Source organism: Hemibagrus wyckioides, linkage group LG23, assembly GCF_019097595.1.
Source record: "Hemibagrus wyckioides isolate EC202008001 linkage group LG23, SWU_Hwy_1.0, whole genome shotgun sequence".
NCBI lineage: Eukaryota > Metazoa > Chordata > Actinopteri > Siluriformes > Bagridae > Hemibagrus > Hemibagrus wyckioides.
In genome coordinates, this window is record NC_080732.1 from 6,655,276 (window position 1) to 6,677,820 (window position 22,545).

The window sequence follows — 22,545 nt, forward strand, 5'->3', positions numbered from 1 at the left end:
CACTAAATACCCACAGATCACAATTTCCCAATCGTACACTTATTTTTAAGGTTTATTTTTGGGATTGTCAAATGAAAAAAAAAAGAAGCAACTATTATATGCAATCTACATAATAGCAATATACTTGGAGGGTTTGCATAAAAGAATCCCTCCCTGGGAAAAAGTAAATCCTGGATTTTGCCAAGAACTGTAAGTATTAAATCCGTATTTATTTACTATATGTGCTCAATTATAATAACACAACATTATTACCTTATTAGTAGCTCTGATTTTTCCCAGACTAATTGCCTTAATTGCTACATTGATAATTGCATTTAATTGGCATATTTATTTTAAAATGGCAGTTTGGCTGTGAGCGTATCTCCAGCCAGGCGTGATATGTGACAGCACTGCGAGTTTGTTGCTGTTTGTTGACCTCTATTCACAGCGTGAGTCCTTTTCTAATATCAGAGCCCCACTCTCTCTCTCTCTCTCTCTCTCTCTCTCTAATCCCACATGGTTTGGTTTTCTATTGCTGTGAATCTACTGGCTCGATGAACTCTCATCAGATTAAACCAGCTCTAACTGTCTCTGTTCTCCCCAACCACCATTCTGCACTTCCTGCACAACTAATCATCCATCCATCCATGAATCCATCCAACCCTCTACGTCCTTTTACACATCCACTCATGTATCGATCCACAGAATAAGTATTCCTTCACGCATACATGCATGTATTTATCCATGCATTCATCCATCCATCCATACATCCATCCATTTTAATCAATTTACACTATTTCCATCCATTTATTTATCCCCAGCCACACTCGTCTGTCTGTCCATCCATCTGTCCATCCATCTGTCCATCCATCCATCCATCCATCCATCCATCTATTTTTAATCAATTTACACTATTTCCATCCATTTATTTATCCCCAGCCACACTCGTCTGTCTGTCCATCCATCTGTCCATCCATTCATCCATCCATCCATCCATCCCTCCAGCTCCCCAATTAATAATTAATTAATCTAGTCATACTGAAAATCCAAAAAACCAATCCATCCATCCATCCATTCAGCTGCCCAATTAATAATTAATTAATCTAGTCATACTGAAAATCCAAAAAACCAATCTATCCATCCATCCATCCATCCATCCATTTTTTATTCAAATTTACTCTATACATAAATCCAGATATAATTATTTATCTCCAACCACACTCATCCATCCATCCATCCATCCATTCATGTATTTTTCCCCAACCAGACTCCTTTATCCATCCACCCATCTACCCGTTCACCCAGCAAGCTACAAATATATGCGCCTTTTCATTCATTTATCCATGCATTATGCATACATCCACCATCCATCCATCCATCCATTAACCAGTCACCAAACCAACCAGTAATTTCACATCCACAATGGATTGATGATGATATGATGCCTGTGATGGCATTTACATGGCATTCGTAGTGAAATGGATATGTGGACAGGTGATGGTGGCCTTTAATTAAGGACATTTACACCACAGCTGATTATGCTGGCTTTTGCTATTTTAGGTGTGTATTTATTCCTCAGATGCCTGTTCACATTAAGTCCTTAAGCTCTGTTTGATTGGTTCCCTTGACTTTTGAAAAAATCAAAATATGTCAGGCCAATATTTCTCTTGACTCTTTAAATACAGGCATTGATGGATGTGTATGATTTCGTTTGTTCTTGTTTTGGAGTGTAGAAAAACAGATACGCACTAGGAAACAGAATGTTGAGGGAATCAGGGTGCAATAAAGAAGCACAAATTAATTTAATATTTCTCAAGATATTTATCATGCTGCCCATGGCTTGCATATTGATTGGAGATAATCAGAATCATACATAAAGAGCACATCCAGCAAGCCTGTATGCTTTGATTAACATTTCTATTTCATTAATGCAGTCTTTAGTCTCAACCTTGAGAATTCATTAATAGCCAACCTAGCTATTGATTTGTTTTCAGGATATATATCAAGAGATGTAACATTCAGAAGAAAACTTACATTATTTTGTAATGACCCTCAGAACGAAGGATTTTATTGGCCCCTTTGTCCTGCCAGTGAGAAAATAAAAAAAATTAGAGCATACAGGCAGAATAGTATGATGCAACACTTTGACCTGAAGCATAAGGCTGAGCAGATGTCCTGTTATATTTCATAAAATATCATTTATGGAATATCTTTATTGGGGCCAATAAGCACAGTGACCTTGTTTCTGCTATTTAGTAGCCATTTTACCACTGTATGAAAGACCAATTTATCATTACTGTGTTGGAAGGAGAAAAAGAAAAGCAGAATGAGAGAATTTGAGCATGACTTAGTAAGTGTGTATTTAATCGTTCTGGCACTTTGGTTCTGCTACTCTGAGCAATACAGCTCAAGGCTGTGTGACTTTCAGTGCTGTTCACCACGGCCTGCAGCTTTGCATGACTGTATTCTTGTTCTGTTCAGGCATAAATGACCCATGATAAGGTGGAGCAGTAATTAACCTATATTTTCTATAATGGATAAACAGCACCTTGTATAAATACAAACCCGAAACCTTTCCATATTTTATTGACTTTTAACCTAGGAAAACAACGGGGATTATGAATCCCAATGAGTCCACAAGCATCCAAAGTTACCCCCTTTTTTAAAGTTTCTTCACTCCCAGTCATGTTATAAAGCCAGTTTCCTGGAACTTCTTCCTCAAAGCATGACTGAATCTAACAATAACTTTCCATATTAGAGCTCATGGCCAGAGAAAGAGTGTGAAAGTAAGTGTTCCCCATAGACTTTGCATTGATTTTTTTTGTAGATTTGGAATTTTTTTTGTTGAGATTCTGACAGAATCAAAGGTATTTTTGTGTTCAGCAGAGAACATCTTCTATAGGTTTCTTTTATTTTTCCATTTGAAAAAGCCCAAAGTTTTTCTTACCAAGTCCATAATACAATGAGACCTGTTGTATTTTGTACCAGTTGTGAGTATATAAATACTTGAACCTTTCAATGAAGTGTCCTATTCATGCACAAGTTTAAATAAAACTGGAAAACCGGGGGAAATAATTGTCTTTATTCCTAATTAGGGTCACAGGGGCCTGCTGGAGCCTATCCCAGCACACATAGGGCAAAAGGTAAGGGTACACCCTGGACAGGTCGCCAGTCCATCACAGGGCCACATATATAGACAGACAACCACACTCACTCATATGGGCAATTTAGAATTACCAATCAACTTGATGTACTTGTTTTTGGACTGTGGGAGGAAACTGGAGTACCTGGAGTAAACCCATGCAGGCACGGGGACCTTCTTGCTGTGAGGCAACAGTGCTAACCACTAAGCCACCATGCTGAATCATATTTTTTGATATTTTGTGAGTTTCCAAATGAACTTTTCAGTCTGTATATTATATATATATTTTTTTTACTTTAACTTGGAATTAGACAGGCTACTGAAAGATTCAAGAATTTAGAATCTAGAATTTCAGAAAATGTTTTTTTTTTTAAAAGAGCACACATTTACAGCAAATATTTCAATAATTTAAAATCTTTAGATGAATAATCTTTAAATAGTTCACTAGTAGTACATCAGTGTGTAAATTTCAGCAGCAATGTATAAAAACGAATGTTTCTTTTCTATAGCTGACGTTCATTTCATGTCAGTGGAATTAAAGTGTTGGTCCAATCTCTATCTCTTATTTCCACTCCCACCTGTATACACACATCTGCCATCAGGAGGATCCCCAAGCGTGGGAAGTGACTTCAGGCTCTGTTTCCATCAGGATCGCTTATATCGATCATCACTTAGATGAGAACAGAAGATAGATTGGGAGATTTTACAATAGATAGTACTGTTGCACTGCAGCAAAATCGAAAGATATTGCTAAGTAGTGAACACTACAGGATACTCCATGTATAAGTCATGTGTTCCTGTGCATCCTTACCGCTGGCATCAATAAAGCTGTGTGAAGCGGCTCCCTGTGGGTGGAAGATTCACTGTGAGCTGTCATCAGCTGAACACTTCAAGTGTCAACGTTCTCCAGGCGTCAGACACACACACACACACACACACACACACACACGTCACTAAGCTGAATCAATCTTGACTTCCCTTACTACACAGAACCTGCATGTGAGCAGCAAGTAGAGAAAATGACAGCATGAAAAGATGCAGCAAGATTATTTATTTGTTTCTTTATTGATTTTTTTGCTTTTGCTTTAGTGATCTCTTTTACCATTAAAGCTTTTTGTACAAAAAAAAAGGATTTTGAGTTTACACCTGTCTCTCCTGACTGTGTGTTTCCAAAAGCTGGAATTAAGCCCACACTTTTGAACTATTAAACCAGTTTAAATGCGTTGTTTAAAGGTAAACACATCATCATTTACTATAATTCTCTATCAAAATTTCTTTGAGGTTGTCAATCTATTAGGGGTCAGACCACAAAAAACCACAACATACTGGTATTAGTGTATCTGATGCTTGTCACTATGTTGTCACAGGACAGATCAAATATTCATCACATGCCGCTTGTTCCTTTTTGCATCTTGGACAGCAAAAAAGTTTTTAATTTCCCGATAACTGCATTATTTTAAGGGATGGAACAGTGCTGTAGCCAGAGATAATCTTGGGTATTGGTGTCTTTCTAGTGTAGGCTAAACATCTCATCTCATCGCAAGCATAAAAGATCTAGGTGCAAATGGCATACTCATGTAGGTAGCAGAAAAGACCAGCCTGGTCTTCCACCAAGACTCGACACTATTTGATACAGTGCTGGTGGGATGTCTGTGTCTGTGTCTTCTCATCCTCTGGACCTGCCTGATTCATCTTCTTGCCCTACTTGTGTTTCACTTTCTGCTGTTGTGGATAATAGATACACTTCAGATTTTCACTGTGCCCAAAGTGGATAATTTCCCCTTAAATTTGTACCTAAAACTGCTGGTGTAACCATAACCACTTTCATGGGAACAGAATCACACAAACTGCTCAGGTCTTTTCCCCTGCCTTCCCCTTCCTTCCTTTCTTTTTTGTTAAAATATCCATGTTTTCCAATGCCCTACCTTGCCATCTAACCACTGCCCAGTCAATTAACATTACATGATTCTTAATATATAATGTACAGTTCATACTTGATTAAATAAATACCTTTTTTTTTTTATCCTGAACCTGATAAGTGTATGGTACATTAACCCTCAGTCAGTCAGTGCCAGTGTGTGCTCTCATGTAGGCATCATTTCCTAAGTCCACAGCAGTTCCAACTTATTAAAATCAATAGCTCATGACATACAGCGAAAATGGTCACAGAACAAACTGGACAAAATTGAACATAAATTTTTAATAATAACAGACGTTTTTAATCATAGCCGCGATTGGTGGACTTTGGCATCTGTCTGTCTGTATATACAGGTGTGTGTGTGTGTGTGTGTGTATTACAGAAATACACAATGACATTCTGTATTTTATGTGTGTATGATATATGTGTATTTTTAACCCCTCTCACCAAGCTATTATCTTCTGCTTGCACCTGCTCATGATATTTTCTTAGTGAATTCAGTAATATTTCCCCAAAATGAACACGTAGCACCAGATTTTAAACCACCATGTCCCTGACCAGACTGTTACTAAGAATGAAAGGATGAATGACCCACAAGCTTCATACCTGACCCTTGGCTTTATGTACTTGAAAGCTAATCCCTCCCACTGGTGTGACATTATTGTTATATCCCATGGGATCCCAATCCTCTAGTCTCAACAACATGCTCTGTAAACCTGTATATCTATCTATCTATCTATCTATCTATCTATCTATCTATCTATCTATCTATCTATCTATCTATCTATATATCTATCTATCTATCTATCTATCTATCTATCTATCTATCTATCTATCAACAGCTACTCTTAAAATTAACTGCTCACTTTCTGTGCTTTTCCACAGAATAAAAATAGTCTTCTTCCTGAGTGATTGATGGTTCGATCAGAAAGCACACCTCATTTTTTTCACCTGTCAAACGCTTCCTTGATGTTTATACCTCAGTGCTTTGTGATAATATATGAGGTGTAATATAAGGAGTGTATAAGGCATGATAAATCTGTTAACTATTCCTAGGAGGTGTATAGGGTATTATATAATGCATGGTGAGTAGTCCTCTAAAAACAAACATTTAGGCAGCTAAATTGTATTACATGTGATCTTGAACTGAAAGTTTGTCCTGCGATTCTTTTCTGAAGACTAAAAAACTTTTTTTTAGGGTTTAATAGTTGAAGCTTTTTTAAACCTAAAGGACCAATCAAAGGGTTTTTTAACCGAAGTCTTGGACCACGGTATAAATCTCCCTTGTACATAGATTCAAAAACAAAATCGAAGCTTTTCTCCATCATCAAGGCAAGACCCTTTTCCAGTCATTTTTCATCCACTGTACCCTGCGATGAGGAGCATTAACATGAACAAATGAAGTTATTGATTAAGCTTCATGTCAGAACATTAACAGACAGTTCTGCTTGACATTACAGCACTAGAGAATATTAAAAATTATTTTCTGATTGCATGGTATTTGATGAGTGGAGCTCAGCTTCATTTGTTTAAATGGGATTAATGAAGACCAAAAGGAAAAAAAATGATGTGAATTATATGTTAGAAGTGATTTGGATAATAGTACTCGAAATAATTGATTTATTGAAACATATTTTTTGGTTATTTTCTTCTTAGATATGACGATATGTTAAAATGCAGTGTGACTATACACTTTCCTTTGTTGTTAGCTATATTAGCTCAGATGTAAAGCTTATTTTTGGAAAATAGAACCAAATTAAAAAAATTAATAATAATAATTACCAAAAACCAAAAGTTATAACTGTATGAATGGGATCACACAATAAAGTCCTATTTACATCTATAGCTGAGACCATTTACATTTCTGGCATTATCCAGAGTGGCGTACAGAAGTGATTTGAAGTCTCTATCAACACTGGTTTAATAGGTCAGCCTAAAAACTGTGTTGGGAGGAATTTTTAAATACACACAACAATACATAAAGAAAACAGGCACTGGGGTGGTGGTAGCTCAAGTGGTCAAGGCTCTGGGTCGTTGACCAGAAGATTGGGGTTCAAGCCCCAGCACTGCCAAGCTGTCACCGCTGGGCCCTTTAGCAAGACCCCCAATCCACCCTGCGTCAGGGTGCTGCATCATAGCTGACCCTGCACCCTGACCCCAAGGATGGGATATGCGAAGAAAGGATTTTTCTGTGCAGTAATGTATATGTGACAAATAAAGAAACAGGCGAAATAGAGCTAGTTAAATGTTTTAAGAAGAGATAGGTCTTCTGAGTTCCCAAAAAATCTAAAGGTTTCAGGGGTATAAAGAAAGGCCACACTCACTTCCTGTTTAAATCAGAATACAATAAAATACATATACACTCTATGGCTAAACGTTTATGGACACCTGTCCATCACACCCATATATAGGTCTTGCCCAAACTGTCCATGAATACACAGACACTGGTCTAAAACTTGGCAGGTTGTATAGCACACATTTGTTTAAACAAACAGAAAAAAGTGCTTTAGTAAAAGATAGTTCTTTACCTGTAGATTGAAGAAAGCCAGTAACTCAACTTTTCATTCCACCACCCAGGTGCCAGAGCTGAGAAGAGTGTTGATGCATATCTATTCTATACCCTGAGAGATGGAGGAACCAGTTGAGCAGATAGGGTGGAAGAAGTCGAGAGGCCTGCACAGAGCCCTGACCTCAACCCCACTGAACATCTTTAGGATAAACTGGAATGCTGACTGCATCCTCTTCACCTGACATCAGTGCCTAACCTCACCAATGCTCTTTCTTGTGGCTGACTGGACAAATCCAAAATTCACTGGAACGTTATACTTACAAGTACATGAAACTTAAACGATTTAGTATGTGCTTAGACCCTAAAAGGTCAACTGATCATGGACCAGAATGCTTATCATTCCACCTTTGCATAAGGTTATAATATATTTGCCATGTACTTATTTACACAATATAAAACCTGAGAGTTATTCTTCTCAGACGCTGAAACCTTCATTAGTCTGCATCGTTAACAGATGCTGAATTCACGTTGAATAAACCTGGCAGCTGAAGCGTCGCTTTTGTTGCTGCTTCGTGAACACCGCGTCCCACTGAAACCGCCTCTGCAGCTGTACTTCAAAAAAAAAAGTTTAATCCCATCAGATTTGTACAGTTTTACACGTTTTCAGAAGGGATTGCTGTCTCTGGTGCGAGAACAACAGGATTTCATGGAAGCTTACATTTAGGTGCAGTGCTTGACTCTTATCCCGTCGAGATCCGGATTTAGATGATGTCTTCACTGGGAAACGATGCCCTTCCTGCATGTTAGAGTATAAAAGGTCCTCAGTAAACCATATACCATATAATAAACCAAAAGGTTTCTCAGTACAGTATTTTACACTTTATTTTGCTTTATAGCTCACTCCTGACATATTTATAGAATACTGCTATGGAAAGCTCAGGGCAGTATTTACAGGGTAAATGTAAAATCTGCTTTTATGCTGTGAGATTATGATGCTCTTTTGAAAATGATTGTCTAAGAGACTGTGTGATATGACACTCTCTCCATGTCAGCTTATGTGATAAAGATGCTCTAACAATAGACCTGTGATTAAAGAAACTTAATACGTTCTAATGATGTACAGAAAATCATCAATCACTGTGATCCAGGCTCATGCAGACCATCGGGTCAGATGAAGTGAGCTTGTTTTGTTTATACAGTCACCATCCACTTTATTAGGAACGCCTGCACATTCATGCAGTTACCTAATCAGCCAATGATGTGGCAGAAGTGCACTGGAAAAAAAAAAAAATCATGCAGATACAGGTCATGAGCTTAGGTTAATTTTTACATCAAAAGTGTGATCTCTGACCTCGGCATGGTTGTTGTTGCTAGATGGGCTAGTTTAAGTGTTTCAGAAACTGTTGCTCTCCTGCATTTTTCACAAACAGTTTAAACAGAACGGTGTGAAAAACAAAAAACACCAAGTGTGCGGTCACAGCTCTGTGGGTCAAAACCGCTTTATTGATAAGAGAGGTCAGAGGAAAAATGGCCAGGCGGGTTGGCGCTGCCAGGAAGGATATAGTAACTCAAACAATCACTGTTTACGGCTGTGGTGAGCAGAAAAGCATCTCAGAATGCACAAAACATCGAAACTTGAGGCTGAAGAGCTACATCAGCCGAAGACTACATCAGCTTCCACTCCTGTCAGCCAAGAACAAGAATCTGTATTAGTACGATTATGTAATATATGTACATATATAATATTAAGCCTTGGATTTATGGCATTTCGATCTGGATGTAAGATAAAAAAAAGATTCTGTGAATTTGTTTTCACTTCGGGACCCACGCTTCTCCTTTCTGCATTATTAAAATCATGTCTTACCTTTCTCACGATCTCGTGTCTTGGTGTAACGGAGCGGACGCTGAGTAATAAAATCAGTCATTAAATAAAGATGGTTAGAAATGAGTTGGACAATAGAGAGCAAACGTTTGATATTTGGATCCAAAGCAGTTCATGTGCGCTCAGGACCTTATATAGATCCTATGAAATATTAACACAGCAACGAGTTGCGATCCGTCTGGGACTCGGGAGCGTCTTGGTGGGAAGGTGAGAAGGTGAGAAATGTCCCAGAGATATCATTCCACTGGTGAACTTAAACTTATCTCAGATTTCATGCTTTGTGTCACGGAAGGACTGCTGCACATCAACGCCGCTTTCAGATTTTTTTTCCCGGCCTTGAACTTTTAGGTCAGATCAGCGGTTCTGTTGCTTTTTGATGCTTTACCCTCTTGTTGTGTTTGAATACAATAACCTTCCTTTGAACCAGATGGCTTCCGCTTCACACTGGGAGGAGGAAACACTGGATATCCCACCTGCTGTTTTAATTACAACGAAGCAGGAAAAGAAAACTGGAGGGTGAGTGCAGACCATGAGTGTTAACACTGTGTGTGTGTGTGTGCGCACAAGAAAACAATACAAGCAGCCACATATATTAGATCAGAGGTGCTTTTGAGTCAATACTTGATGTTCTACCGTCTCACTTTCTTTGAACAAATACAAAAGTCTGTGTACAAAAGTACACAAGTTACACAAGACACCTTTACCATGCCAGTGATGTAATAATATATCATACACTAGTATAGAAACTTGAAAGGAAACTTACCACAGTGCTTTTGAATTCTCAAATCTCATTGGCCAGAAATGGTTGATTCATTTTCTAGAGGAGCAGCTCTGACAGCTCTGTAATTCAAATCCCAGGTTTACATTACTGTTTTCTTTTCTACAATTAGTCACATGCTCTCACGGCAGCAGATGCAAGTGCAGACTTTATTCTGGAAGATGTAACGAGAATAACAACACTCTAAGTACAAGCCAAACGGCTTGTAACATTTACATGTGACAAACAAAACATGACATCAGCATAAGCATGATAAGGAGGTACACAGAAACCAGAGCTTAGGTAGGGGTACATCACAATATGATGTTCAGGGGCTAATAGTGCTGATTCTGCATAATTCTGACCCATGCATTTATCACTCCTTACACGGTTAGCACCATTAACGGAGGTCTACACGGTGTCACTTCACTGTTTTGACACAGAAAGCACTGCAAAACCTCATGGTTGTGAAAATTCATGAACTCTTTTCAAATTCACATTTAATTTGTCATGTACACATGAAAAATAAAAATAAATAAATAAATAAATAAATAAATAAATAAATAAATAAATAAATAAATAAATAAATAAATAAAAATCAGATACAATAAAAATGGAATATGTGTGCAAATACTGTATATAGCTCATACATGTTTACATACTGTTTTGCAGACTAATCAATAAAAGTTTGAAACTAAGCAAAGTACTATTTTTATAACAAAAAAAATTGGAAACAAACACATAAATAGGTACATAAACAAAAGGGAATAATATTTAATAAAAACAAACAAAAATAAATCAAACACAAAATCAAGTGAATAAATAAATAAATAAATAAATAAATAAATAAATAAATAAATAAATAAATAAATAAATAAATAATCTATCTAATTCTAATTCATACACATCACTGTACCATATTCAGATCCAATCACTGTATTCAGATCTCTATTTCTTTTTCTGTTGCAATTTCCGACCATATTTCTCCTACATGCCTTTATGTTTCTGCTATCTTCTGCTTCTATCTTTCTGCTATTTTTTTCTTCTTCTTATATGTATCTTATTTGTATTCCTCTACCTTATTTGAATTCTTTTTACCTCCTTAGTCTTGTATGGCTCGATTTTCATATCAAGAAAAGCATTTCACGACATGTTGTACTGTGTATGATTACGTATGTGAGAAATACAATTTGAATGTGAATGGACATGAACCAAACAGAAACATTGCATTAAAATGCTCTGAATTCACCACATTCAAAAGCCTACAATTCTACATGAATAAAATATTACATCAACATAACCGTATGCAAGCATAAAGTAAACTGAAAGACAGAATTGTGCTCTTCTTTTCTTTTTTGCATAACTGCATATATTTACCTCATTTGGTTTACGCTTTCATCCGAAGCAACCAAATACAACTGAGGAGTTGAAGGTTAAGGGGTAGTTTGGCAATGCAGAGATTTGAACTCATGACCTTTTGAACAACAGCCCAAAGCCTTAACCACTGCATTACCACTACTCTACAGTGGTATGTAATGTGCCACGGCTTCCTTTTTTTTTTGTACTTTGGATTTACTCCTTGCAAAAAAATGACATCAAGCACATTGACATATATTGCATTATTTTTTTTTGCCGTTGCTGTTTTTCTTTTCATTCGTTCCTGTAATGCATCCTGTAGTACATTCTGTACAATATACCAGGTACCAGGTTCTTGTTTTGGAATGGAATGATGAATCTGGTAATATTATCTGATGTTAATGCCTTTCTAGACATTGTGTTCTGAGTGATAAATGATTCGTATTGAGCGAGAACCTTCGCTAGTGTTCGGCTAGAACGAGGCTTGTATGAAGTCAGGCATGTATGAAGTGTTTTTGGGTTTGGATTTATTTTGGTTGTGACGTTTGAGCTGTGCTGGGCTTCATGCTGGTAAAGCCAAGTGTGTGCAAAGGTGAACATGTGTGTAAGTAAAGGAAAATCTTGTAATACAGATCATTTGATATGTTGTTTCTTACATGCTGCAGCTCATTCACAGGGACTGTTATGTCAGACACTGCAGATAAACTAAAACTAACAACATTGAACAGTTTTACACAAGCGATTTATTCAACTTTCATGGACGGGGTCTCCATGGAGTCTCCAGCGTCACAATATTGTCAAGGTAGCAGATTTTTTTATCGTAAAAAGCGCAACACTAAGACCCAAATCAGTGAAACAAGAACCATAAAGACAGACAATGACTATAAAGCAAACACAGGCAGACCATGCGCAATACAACGACAAAAGCTTGACAATAACACACAGGAACCAGAACTTAAATACACGTGCTTATTAGGGGTAACATGAGGGTAATGTAGTTCAGTGCCCATTTTATAACCATGACAGCACTGAAGAGCTGTCAGGACAGGAGTTTGAACTTTTATTTTTAATATCTAGGTAACAAGACAAGCTTGTTTTTTTGTCTTATTAACTTCAAGAGGGAAACAAGAGAGCCTATTTCTAGATGTTATTATTAAACCGAGAACATTAAATGGCAAGGATGAAATGTTACTCTTTGACGAATTTACGACTGGAATGTAAATTCGCACTCTGACATCTTGTTTTTAGGTGGAATTTCACGTCACAGTTGAAAGGAGAGATGAGATTGTTCAGTCTGAACAACTAGCTTAAAAGAAAGATTCCTACTCAGATATAGGAAAAATCCCAAGTTCCATTTGATCAGGGATGCTTAGATCCACTACAGTATAAATAACATAAAAGAAAAAGGTGTCAGTTAGATTAACTAGGAGATGCATTCTCTTCTTCAACACGTGACTTGAAAGTTGGAACTGAACTTTCGCCCGTTTTCTTGTGCTCATGTTCAGCATTGAATTTCTTTCTCATGTTAGTGGTGTTTAATGAAGCGTATGAAAGCAGACATTCGGGCTTTTAAGAATTTGTACTTTTTCTTGTTTTATCCTAGCCTACTAGGGCTAAATCTTTTACAGAACAGTTTCCCAAACCCCACTAAAATGGTTAGTCGTTTTTTTCCCACATAAATGTTTACATCTTCAAAGTAAATGCTGATATCAAACCCATTTCTGCTCTCTCTGATGCCCCCTAAGCATCTAAAATTTAAAGGTGTTATCTTCAACCACAAAAATTCTGTGTAAGGTTTTCCAAAAGAGGTAAAAACACGCATCTCACACTGAAAGCCAACAGAGTCCTGACTAATATTATATCAGACTTGCAGTACTAAAATATCTCCTTTGTTTATACTGATTGAAAATGTCTGATAAGTCCATTTCGGTTGTGCCGTCTGAGTTAGGAATAGTGCACTATTTCCATGTTTACAATATTTACATACAGTATAGTTATAATAATATAGATTTAAACTGTCCCTTTTATTTTATTTCGGCTTGGACATGTGCAGTATAGTATTTATTTCACATAAAAGCCCTATACTGATTTAGTGTGTGCTTCTAAACCATGAGGTTACTATAATCTCTCATTTCTGCATCTAAGTGCAGAACATGTTCAATTTTACATGGTGGATCAGCCTCCTCATTCATAAATAGTGCTGTTGCTATGACGATTGCCATCAAAACTGGATTGAAAAGTGTGAAAAAACGTGTCTACATTATGGGATTGCCTACACCCCCACAGGTATCATTTACACTGTGGACACAAGGACACATGGCTTCGACACTATGGCTGGATTTGTCCTCACCCTCCTTTATTTTTTCCCATAAATGCAGTCTATTAAAAAATCTTTAGCCGATAGCATGCTGCAGGAACCGATTCAAATCATGATGTTGTGAAATATGTGAATATAAAGTCTTTTGTATTAGATGTAGCTGTCATCATAATAGCCAATTTACTCAGCCTGCAGGACTGCACTTTTTAGTTTACTTTCCTCCTTTCTTAATGGCCTCTCAGTGAATACAGTCTGTAGGTGATATAAACCTACATCATAAAAGTTCTCTGAAGCATCTATTATCTTATAATTGTGGGAAAACCTGGAGTGGATGTAAATGATCCTTAAATTGGTAGAGTACATTTTCCTTCAATGTGATGCAAAAGAAAAATACTTTAAAAAGACTTTCAGACCCGTTATTTGTCCTGATATTATTTTCTGATATAATCCCAGAACCTTTCAAAAAAAAAAACAAAAAAAAATACGAAGTTCCACCCATTTCTACACTCTACTAAAAATAACAGAGCTCAAATGGTAGCTGCCTTCCAAATGAGTCACAGGAGCATAGAAATGTTGCCAATTTATCACTTATATATGCAGGAATTGTACGGAAAATTTGCAGCAATAATTACAGTGTAAATAATAAAAAAAACAACAGCAATAATTACAGTGTAAATAATAACTTGATATGAATTGCAGATTGCAATGCAAATAATGGCAATATCACTTCCTGGTAGCAGAATTAGCAACAGTGATTATTTCATCTGAGAAAAAAGCAACTTTTTTGGTTGAGAACTCAGACTTTTTTGGATCGTATTGTATTTTTTTTTGGAGAAAGATATGAACCACAGTTTTGAAAGCCGGAGATGCTTCAGAAAGACCCCAAGCCCACCGGGTTGGTTTTCACTTTACATTTCAAACGGAAGAAATACCACTATACTCAGCGGGATTTCTTGATGCAGAGACCGAGTCGAAATGTCAAACAGGAGGGAAAAGAGAGAGAGAGAGAGAGAGTTGAGAGAGAGAGTTGAGAGAAGTGTTGATGAGAGATGGACTGAAGTAAAACTGAGAAAGCATGAAAGATGCTTTAATGATGGCAGCTCAGCCACCTCCCCTACACTCATGAGCTACTAATATATCTCTGATCTACAGCAATAAATGAAATTATATAAAGCACAAATCACACCCTATCATATGGTGTGGAGTTGAAACTGATTCAAATATGTTACATGTATATTACAAGGCCTGAAGTCAAAACGTGTGGTTTACTGAAAAATGGTAACGTAGTGTAAGATGGAGGGGTAAGAATATTACGTGTTGGTCATTAAGTGTCCATCTGTTTGCTGTCTGAAGTTTGCTTTTTGCCCTGAAGCTATAAGCCACTGTAGAGAAAGCATATAGCTAATATTTCAGCAACAACAAATATCGTACTTAAATCATTACAAGCTCACTTCAAACCACTGAGATATAACCGCAATATCTCAAACACACCGGCTAACATGGAATTGTAATCATAAAAATGGACAAAATGTTTCTTTGAGCTAAAGTTGACGCTGTAGTAGTGACCGTCTTCGAGTCGAAACACCTTCCTCATACATATTAGTTTGATATCATGCCACTGAAGTCGGATATGTGGGCCAAAGTTTGAAGAATTTAATTTGTCTGCTACAAATTCTTTGGATCGGAACACTAAAAGAGTCTTTTCTTATTAAAGTCTAAATCTATTTGAATTCTGATTACTTTTCTGTATGCTAGCTCTGTTAGCTTCCCTTACTTTAGCTTACATTAGCTTTGTTTAAAATGAATTTCTTATGGTGGATAAACTTATGAAAATATAGGCCATGATTCTTCTTTGACATTCGAGCAATTGTCGAGATCGAGAGAGCTATGCTTTATAACTTTTGCTTTAAAAGGAAAACGTGTTTACCTGATCATTTTATACAACCAATAATGTATCAGCAGCACAGTGCATAAACTCAGATACAGATACAGATCAAGAGCTTCTGCTAATGTTAACACCAAGCATCAGTGATCATTGTGACTTCAACTGTGCCATGATTGATGGTGCTAGATGATCTGGTCTGCTAAGATTTCCACACACACCATCTCTAGAGTTTACACAGAATAGTTTGAAACATCCAGTGGCTGGTCTGCAGTCTCTAAGACCTTGTTGAGGTGAGAAATTAAAGGAGAATGACCAGACTGATTTAAGGTGACAGAACGTCTATACTAACTCAAAGAATCACTCTTTACAAATGTGGTAAGCAGAAAAGCATCTCAACATGTACAGAACATCAAACCCTGAGGTGAGTGGGCTACAACAGCAGAAAACCACATCAGATTTCACTCTGGCACAGACTATCATAGACACAGACTCAAAACTGGACACTTTTTTCTTAATCTTCAATTGGCCAGTTTGGGTGAGTCTGTGCCCATGATCGTCTCAGATTCCTGTTCTTGGCTGACAGGAGTGGAACACAATGTGTTTTTTCTGCTGTGGAACCTCATCCACCTCAAGGTCTTGTGCATGTTGAGATGCTTTTCTGCTCACTATGGTTTTAAAGAGTAATTATATGAATTATCATTTCCTTGGTTTGACCCACAGACCTGCTGTACAGGTATACCAGTGTTCCTAATAATGTGAAAAGTGAGTGTCACATAAAACCAATTCACTTTATAATAAAAATATTGGCATCTCCTGTGTAACTATTCACCACATGATGCATTTTAGTCTTGTCTTAGCATTGGTCGTCCTTAAGATTTGAATCTTTATAGCAGATTGCAGTGAATATCATGAGTGTGAGCTCTCTGATGTCTTTCAAATCTAGAATATTTTATCACTATGATAAAACAAAACATGTCTTGTCCTTTTTAAAGCAAGGTTAAACAATTCAGGAAGTGTCATTCAAGTGCTATTTGAAGTCATATTGTTGTGGCAGAAGAATGACATACTCCATATCTTATATATGACTTCACAAACATATATTTCTATTATACTGTTATTTCTATTTTTTATAGCTGATGATACTTTCCTATTAAAATTGAGTTTTGTTCTAAACTGCATTCAGAATTATTACCTGTGAGCTTACATGATTTGTGGGCACACGAATGAAGCTCAGTGTATATATATATATATATATATATAAAAATATATATATATATATATATATATATAACAGATATGCTAATTATTCCTGGATTTTAACATGTTGGACATGCTAACAAGAAGCAGATATCAGGTAACCTGAATAGTACTATATAGCCTGCATGTCATGCTAACATCAGATATAATCAAATCTTGCTTGTTAAGGTCTATAAATTGCTGATGATGCAAAGCAAGGCTTGAAATCATACTCATACTGGAACTTGTTAAAGTAATGGTAGTGGTCATGTAATGTTTGACGATGAAACTCCGCTCATATCTACCAGTAACACATGCAGGTTAGCATTCTAGCACTTAACTAGCAAGCTAGTTATGTAGGATGATAGAAGACCATGGGGATGGTTTCCATTTCATGCATAATCATGAGGATAAAAGTCTCAAGGCCATTTTAATTTGTTTATTGGAATTAGTTTATTATTCTACACATTATTTTTCATAGCCACCAGTGTACGAGGTGTTGCTGCTTGGTAAGCTCTAGCTTGTTGAGCTGCTTGGTGAGCTCTAGCCTGTTGCTATGTGTCCATAGTGGTCCAGATGAGTGACAAACTCTGTGTAACACACTGACTCGTGTCTTTTATCTTCAGCCACAGGTCTGCTATGACAAGTTTCTTTGCACTTGACTAGCTCTGACACACTGCTATGGTTCCTGAGAAGAATAAAATGTGGTCAGGATGCTAGGATTTACAGCACATTCGTCCACTCAGCTATGACTGTGTGTCAGAAAAGAGTCCCGTGAGCCTCTATTACAGCCTTTTCTCCCTCTAATGGTGGAGGCTTTCTTTCTCTGGATCCATGTTCTCATTTACATGGCATCTTATGCTGGAACAACAGCGTATGTGAATGCTTTTACCCTCTGCTACTCTCCTGTGTAATGTGTAATAAATATTAATAGATCAACAAAGCACAGCTGATGCCTTATTAAAGATAATTACAGGGGATGTGATGTACTGATGTAGCATGTATTCGCTATTATGTGACGTTTTGGTTATAACATTAGAAATACTGAATAAAGCACAAAACAAACACAATTCCCATTCTAACACTCACAGTGTAAAAATCTCAGAATTTTGTGGAATCACAAACACTAGAAAAATCACTTCACCAAGACTTAATCACTGTGTGAGATATTTACTAGTTTTAACATATTGCTTTCAAAAACATGTAGGAATTCCCAAAATTGTAGCATAGTAACAGACAACACTGTATCATTGCAATACAATATAGTAACACGTACACTATATTGGCAAAAGTTTTGGGACGTCTGCCTTTACATGCACATGAATGTGATAAGGAGTTGTACAGACCCTTTGCAGCTATAACAGCTCCGACTCTTCTGGGAAGGCTTTCCACAAGGTTTAGGAGTGTGTTTATTGGGATTTTTCTTTAGAAGCACATTTGTGAGGTCAGGTTCTGACATTGGACGAGAAGTCTCCGCTCTAATTTATCCCAAAGGTGTTCTATCAGGTTGAGGTCAGGACTCTGTGTAGTCCAGTCAAAATGGAAAAATGTAACATGTAATCCAACAGTGTTACATTTTTATGCACAACAGTACAGTGTTATATTACAAAACAACCAAATCCTATTGTCAAAATTGTAAGACGTGTTAGAATTAAACACGTTGGAATTGTCATTAACCTAACAAGTAACACATTTTACCATTACTATGCATTATGTAATGAAACACATTGGATTAATTGTAGTGATCAGCAGTCGGAGCATTAGATTATTATTGGGATGCACCCATCTTACAATTACTTGCTCATTGTTAGTACTCCACTTTAATCTACACTACATTACTTCACACTCATTTTATTAATTTAATACTTTAAGTGTTATTTCAGCGACTATCACACCCCATCAGTCAGTTGCAAACTGGAAAAAAAACCTTTAAGAGTTTATTCGACACTGTTATTTAAGGAGCAGGTTTTATAATTTCCCATTAAATCCAATACAGAGACAAACACTCGTGCAGTTTCAGTCATAATAACAGAACTGATTTTTCTCCATCATCTCATCTGCAATTCTCCTGCGTCTTCACAGTAAACTGATAGAGGAAACCTGATACACATTTTTAGTGGCATCTCACTAATTTGAGGAAATCTCAGCACAACTCGATAAAGAACGATTCTGTGACCTGGAATATGTTGGGATTGGCTCTCCAGGGAAATGCATGTGGTTTTCCTGCAGCTAGGACATGAAGCAGCACAAAAGAAACCTACACTCTCTCTCTCTCTCTCTCTCTCTCACACACACACACACACACTGAATGAATGTGCTGAATAAATACACTCACTTCCAGAATAAACCAGGTGAGCAGGTAACCATACAATCGGTGCTACAGAGCAAAAGAGAGCATATATTTGACTTTTGGAAAATGTTGCTCATAGCTGACTAACCAACCAACAGAAAGAAATATTAAAATTCTGTGCGTCCATCCCAATATAATTCAAGCTATTTCAGCCTAGCTATCTTAAGACAATAGATAATTAGTGGTGAAAAGAAGCCCCCCCCATTCTGTCAGGGATGCTAAATAGATATGTCTGCAAGTTAAAGTACAGTGCTAAACTTAAATAATAAATAATATACTAATAATATAATATAATTATAATAATTATTATATAATAATTTATATAACTAATAATATAATAATTACTTATTATTAATAAACGAAATAGTAACCAGCTTTTACTAATTTTTGTGGCATTTGGCAGACTTCCTTATCGAGTGCAACTAACATACATGCCATTTATACAACAGAGCAATTGGATAAGGGCTTTGCTTAGAGGATGCAGCTTGGCAGTAGAGGGATTCGAACTCACACCCTTCTGATTAGTAGTACAACATCTTAACCGCTTAGCTTTGTTTTCTTTTAGGCATTGGAAGTGGGGAAATCTGGAAGTTGTGATCTGGGCATAATGGTTTAGCAGTCCATCATCTTAACCACTTGGCCACATCAAATTTGAACGCTGGACCTTTATGACTTACATTAATCCCAATATACAATATGTTAAACAATGACTAATTACCTGGAAATTTTGTTCTGGTTAGCTAGGTCAGTCATTAGTAGCCATCTGTGGGAACAGTGGGTGCTGGGAGATAGCTAGCTAAGATAGCATTGCTGATGAATAGTGAGCAGTAGTTACATATTTTTACATTTTTACAGCAAAGTAAAAAACAAGCTATTTGCTTATTGTCTCTTACCTTGTGGACATAACATGGTGTGTGCTTGATGGCATAGTCATGTTTTGTTGAGGTTATCTAAGTTTCCATGTCATAGTTATGGTTTGTTTTCTTTTCTTGTTTAATGTAAGTTGTGTTAGTCGTTGTTTTGTTAAATAAAAGCAGTACTGAATCCCCAAGTTTGGGTCTGATCTGCTACTGTGGGCGATCAAGCTTACGGCAGAGATCCGGGTTTGATCCACACCATCGGCTGCGTCCATCCCCGTTTGATACACTTATTTAGTTTGCATTTTCAATTTCAAATTTTTTTGCCCTCATGACCATGCCATAGTAGAGACAGCACTGATAAATCCAGTCTCGGATGCTTCTTCTACTCAGGAAGAATTTGGCAATCTTGGAAGCGTAAACAACAAACAGCGCCAGTGGTTTGCTTAATCTGAATGGGTAGTTCAAATTAATAACTTTAAATTGAGAAAAGCAGCTGCATAGCCCTTCTCAGAATATGAATATGAATAATGCTGCATTTATATGTACAGCGACTCACAGTGATAAAGCGACCAGACATTATTCATTGCCAGTGAGAACTGGTGACTTCTGGCAACATGAACTACAATGACCATTAGTGACTACATGTTGACGTGTCCAGTGGATAGATACAACTTTATTGTCACTGCAAAGTACAGGTACATAGCAACGAAATGCTGTTTAGCATCTACCAGAAGTGCTAATAGTAGAAACTGAGCAAATGATATGTACATCAATAAATAAGGCTGTAGTATGTGCATAGAAAAGTATATGCAAGTTGAATTTACAGCACATAATATTTAAAGAAAAACAATTATATATCTGTGATAGATGTGGGCATGTCCACATCAGAGATGTGACAAAGTTGAGAAACTTTTAACTGTATGCATATATGAAGAGAGTAGAGCGTACATGATTTGTAGCAAAGAGCACACATTGTAAAAACATTTCATAATGGTTCACCTTCAAAATGTGAGTAAACTCAAGTCGAAGACAAACTCACATGGATTTAAGTTGAGTTTTTGAAAACTTACTAACTTGAGTTTAATATCCAAAACTTGTATTAAAGAGAAAAAATAAGTCCAGCTCACATAATCAGGTAATCATGCACAGTTTCTCCTTCATCTCATATTATATGATGCATACACATACGCTGGTGAATTTTATATCCAAACGACAAGTCTACTTCCGGAACGCTTCATTTTAGCTGCAAAAACTTATTTAACATCAAGTGGATTGCTATCCACTGATAAACAGTGTTACTATGGCAACCAGTAGTTCAGCAGCTGTTGACTTGCAGCGATAAAATCGCTGTATGCGTGAACATACCTTAACGATCCCATCATCATAACTATTGATGTAATATTGATGCATATATCCCATAGTAAATTATTAGTCAAATAAAATGCTTCTGGATACAGATAATATCAGTGCAAAACTATACATAACTTCCCTAACTGCAGACCTGAAGTCTCCACTAGATAATTCTACATCTCCTAGGCACATAAGCTTTTTACATTTTCCAACTACTGCTCCAAATCCTTTTAGTCGACGAGTCACCCAAAACAGCATAAATCATATTTTCCCAATATAGCTACTTCAGAACACATCCTCTTCCTTTCAGCGATCACTTCATGAATTTTGTGGTGAAGGTAAAGTTTTGACAGGGAAGTACTGCAACAGTAACTGCATACCTTGTTTTCTCCATAAATTCACCAAAAAATAAAAAACCTGAGAGTGCAGTTTATCTGTGATAATAACATACCATTTATAATTTATAGAGCTGTGAAACATTGGTGCCTCTTCCCACACTGCCACATAATATTCAGATCCAGCAGATTATTGATGATAAAAGTAGTCTGGATGTGGGCGGATGTGAGTTTTTTCACATCTCTCAGGAAAATATGTAAAATTTTTTCCATGAAGAGACTGAAGGACCTGCTGTGTGTCTGGAGTATTTACTTGGTTGTCCTCCCGGAAGGGGAAAAATACTGGGCGACATATTTAATGCAACGTCAATCAATGGCTGAATGAAAAAAAGGAAGAAGAGGCCAGAGGCCAAAAAATGGAATTTGTGCCTGTTTTGCTTGTGTCCAACATTGATTTTCTTTGTCATGTCAAACTTTACAGAGATGGTTAATGGCTTATACAAAAATAGACACTCAGGGCTTGTAGTTTTTATAATATTTCTGTTTTACCTAACCTACCAGGGGCAATATATTCATACAAATTTCTAAAGAAAACCACAAAATGGTTAGTTTTTTCAGATGATTGTTTCTGTCTTCAAAGTAAATGGTGATTTTTCACCCAGTTCTGAT